Genomic DNA, 4,706 nt, shown 5'->3' on the forward strand with positions numbered 1-4,706 from the left:
GAGCCCACGTCGCTCAGATTCCACAGAATCTAGTAAGGTGGAGCACAAAAATAGCAAGGAGAAGCAAACATTGATGGGAGTTATATATCAAAGTGAAAGCTGCAATTGAAATACTGGACATGTTATAAAACAGGAAATGAGATATTCACATTTGTGGATACTTCAGTAATAATGTACTGTTTAAATTATATCTAAACTGTGTTCACTCAATTGAATGCTAATGCTGGGAAAAATGGATTTAATGACCACGTGTGAGATGGTTTACATTAACATTATGTCGACCACTGATTTCGAGATCAGGTTATTTCGGAATTGTGTTGAGTGATCAGAAGAGCTAATTGAAACTTTGCTGGAAATGACCTTTTGGGAACAGTGACCACAATGGATTGGTTTTCTTTTATGCTGTCTGAGTACACGACAGTTATTGTTTTATTTGAAGTAACCGTTATAAATCTGATTCATGCCAGCCATGAAGGTGTGAGGAGAAAGTGGGGACTACAGATGCTGGAGATCAGAGTTGAAGAGTGTGGTGCTGGAAAAGCACAGTCAGGCAGCATACAAAGAGCAGATAAATCAATGTTTCGGGCATAAGCCCTTCATCAGGAATGAAGCTTTTGGGCTAAGGGGGCTGAGGGATAAATGAGAAGAGGGTGCGGCAGGGGAGAGGTTAACAGGGATTGCGATAGGTAGATGAAGGTGGGGTTGAAAGTAATAGGTAATGAAGGAAGACAGAACGCCTCACCTACTGCATTCATTAAACCCAATGTGGTCTTCCCTACATTGGCGAGGCAGGAGGTCAACTTGTGGATCATTTCAGAGAACATCTCTGGGACAGCCACATTGAACATCTCCATCGCCTTGTGGCGGAGCATTTTAACTCCCCTTCCCACTCTGCCAAGGACATCACGGCCGTAGGCCTGATCCATCACCAAACCCGAGCTACGAGAAGCCTGGAAGAAAATAGCCTCCTCTTCTGCCTTGGGTCCCTCCAACCACAGGGGATCATAGTGTATTTCACCATTTCCCCATTTCCCCTAATCCCACCTTATCTCGCTCCAACCTTCCAAGTCAGCACCGCCATTTTGAATGTTCCTATATGTCCATAGTCCTTCCTATCAATCTGGTCCACCCTCCTCTCCGACGAACACTTTCAACCCCACCTTCATCTACCTATTAGATGAAAGGAGGCAGCTTAGAAAAATGCCAAGTGTTGCAGTAAGCCAGAGGATTCAGAGAAATGTAGGACCCAGCAAAGGATGACCAAGAAACTGAGAAGAAAATTAAAAAGAGAAAAAGCCGGCAAATGAAAGAAAGACATGAAGACTGCTAAAAAGCGTTTATCAATATATGAAAAAAAATTAAAAACAAGGTCAAATGTGGAACAGTTGGTGTGCGTTCAGGATAATTTATTGCAGAGAACAGAGAAATCGCAGGGAAAAGAAACAGTTTCTTTGTGTCTATCTTCATGGAAGAATGTCCAGAAATTCTCCCAGAAATACCAAGTGACCATGGGACTTTTGTAAGTAAAGTCTAAGACCATTCTTATCAGTGTTGGGGTTATCTTTGAAAAGAAAGCTGGATTGAGTATTTATAAATCTGACAGTCTAGATGTACTTTCCAAGAATTTCAGAAGAAGCAGCAATAGACATGTTGATTGCATCGCAGATTTTCACTTTATTTTCTGACACATTCCCGAAAGTCATTTAGCCAATCTGGATAAGGCAAAGGATATTAAAAAATATCCAACAGTTCAAGAAAGGATGAATTTGGGAATGGTGAACTACAGACCAGTTATCTTGTCATCCACAGTCAGGTATCTGTTGGACTGCAATACAAAGAACATGCAACTAGATATATAGAAAGTAATAACATAACTGGGGAGTGTGAGAATGTACCGATGAATGTAATTGGAATATAGAGGATGTCGTGCACCAGTTGTATCAAGTGTTCATGAGATTACACTTAAAGTATTTTGTATCATTTGGAGTCCCAATCTACGAAAGGATATATTGACTACAGAGGAAATGCAAAAGGTATTATCCAGATTAATCCCTAAAATGGCAAGATTGTCTGATGGGGAACCTCAGCCTGTAATCTCGAGTTTCAAAACATGAGAGTTGATTGCAGTGAAACTTAGAAACATAAGGGGACTGAATAACAGAGGGGCATGGAGAAGTACAAGTACGCGAGATCAGGAAGAATCCCACGATATTCTACACGGACAAGTCAAACAGAATAATCAGCAAACAGTTAGTGTCCATTAGAAACCAAAGGGGCAATCTGTGTGTCAAGCTGGAGAACATTGATGGATTGTTACATGAGACCTTCACATCTATTTTACTTGGGAGAAGGAGGACACAGGTACAGACTTCAAGAAGATGGGCTAGGAAGCTCTTCAACTGATTGATTCAAAATATGAGCAGGGATTTGAGGCTTTGTTCTGTATAAAGTTGGATCAATCTCCATGTCTGAATGAGTTGTATCACAGAAGGCTGTTGGGGTCAAGGGACGAAAGACCCTGACTGAATATTTTAATTAGACTCTGACCATAGGGGAGGTGCCAGAGAACGGGAGAACACCTAATACGATTCCACTTCACAGTAAGGGTGGGATAGATAGGCCAGGTAACTATAGACGAGCGAGTATTAGATCACTATTAAGGAAACTACTGGATAAAATAGGGAATGAGAAAATCGAACTCCAATCAGAGTCACAAGGTTTGATCAGGAATACTCATCATGACTTTATCAGAAGGAAGTCACATCCAATGGATTTGATTGAATTAGTTTGAGGAGGTGGATTATTTAGTTTTGTAGGAAGGCCTCTGACAAATTTCCACCTGAGAAACTGGAAAATAAAGTAAAATCTCACAATATGAAGGATAACTTGACAAGTTACAACGAAAATTGTCTGAGTAGCAGGAGACAGAGGGTGGTGAGAAAAGGCTGTTTGTGTGACTGGAGACTAGTGTCCCCTGGTGTACCACAGAGATCAGTGCTGTGTTCTGTATTGTTTGTGTTATTCATAAAAAAATGTGAATGTGGTGGGGGCTAGGTGGAGAGTGGGGGATGTGTGATAAGTAAGTGTATGTTTGACATAAAGATTGGCTGGGTGGTTAGCAGTGAGGAGGAAGGCCTTAAGTTACAGGAAGATACAGATGGAATGGTCAGATGGGCAGATCAATGGCAGATGGAATGTAACCCTGATAAATATGAGGTGATGCATTTTGGCAGATGGAACCAGACAGGGGAGTACTCAATGAATGGCAGCACACTAGGAACCTCAGATTGTGCTTCGCCACACATCCCTGAATGTGACTGGACAGGTTAATAGACTAGTTAAGAATTGGACATTGGGTGTTGTGTTTCCTAATCAGGGTGTAGATTATAAGAGCAATCCAGGGCTTTTGTTCGGCCAAAATGGAGTACTGTATGTGGTTCCGGGAGCCACATTCCAGGAAGGATGTGATTGTACTGGAGTGGGTGCAGAGGTGATTCACCAGGATGTTCCCTGGAATGGAGCATATCAGCTATGGAGAGAGGCTGGATAAGCTCGGGTTGTTTACTTTGGAGCAGAGAAAGCTGAGGGATCAGTGATTCAGAAGGATAAGATTATGAGCAACACGGACAGGGTGGATAGACAGCAGCTGTTCCTTTTCGTCAGAAGGTAAAGAACAAAGGAGCACACTATTAAAGTGATGAGTTTGAGGTTCAGAGAGGATTTAAACTTTTTTACACCTCGAGGGTGTTGGGTTCTGGGATTACTTCCTGAGAGGGGAATTATCACAGGTAACCTCACAATCATTAAAAAGTACTGGACGAGCACTTGGAATTGTCATAACATTCCAGGCTATGGGCCTGCTGTAGGAAAGTGGGACGAATATCGATCGTGCTGTACTTCTGTTGGCACAGAGGCTATGCCCCTGTGAGTTTATGGTGTGGAAGGTCAATTATTGAACAGCTTAAGGCAGGAATTTATGAATTTCTGAAGAGTATATTCATAAGGGTTATAAGAGTGAACTGTATTAGCTTGTTAAATTATGTCAGTGTGAGAAATATGAGAAAACAAGTGCAATTTCCTTACAGTTTGAAACCAGAGAATGGAGAATGGGGAAAAAGGAAATGGAAGAACTATGAAGCCACTACTTCAGATCTATCTTCACAAAACTTTCTAACAATACAAGGAAAACCGAGTCTGGTGTGGGAAAATGATAGAATACATGGAACATAGAATATAGTAACTAAATGGTTTAGGAGAAAATATTGCGGTTGAAAGTAATGGTCACAGACAACACTAACATAGATTTATGAAATGGGAATTATGTTTGAGAGAAAGAATGGGAGACAAATGAAAGAGAAGCAATGGATGTAAAACATTTTGATTTTTAGAAAAGTTTTGGTAAAGCTCCAAGTCCAGTTTGCAAAATCAAATCTGAGTGAATTCGGGCTAATAGATGGCTATGTTTCTGTAATGGGAGAGCTGGCAGGAAACAGTGATTAGAAATAATCAGACTCGTCAAGCAACAGGTAAGGTATGATTCTGTAAGGTATAAGTCCTTCCACATCTAGTCAAGAAACTTAGGGGACAATTAAACAATTCACTGGAGGAAGAGATTCCACAAACAACCCCTTCCTCCATGAAGGAAGAGCCCAGCACTTCAGTGTATAAGATAAGGCTGATTTATTCGCAACAATCTTCAGTCAGAA

The sequence above is a fragment of the Chiloscyllium punctatum genome, unplaced genomic scaffold, assembly GCF_047496795.1.
Source record: "Chiloscyllium punctatum isolate Juve2018m unplaced genomic scaffold, sChiPun1.3 scaffold_112, whole genome shotgun sequence".
Taxonomy (NCBI): Eukaryota; Metazoa; Chordata; class Chondrichthyes; order Orectolobiformes; family Hemiscylliidae; genus Chiloscyllium; species Chiloscyllium punctatum.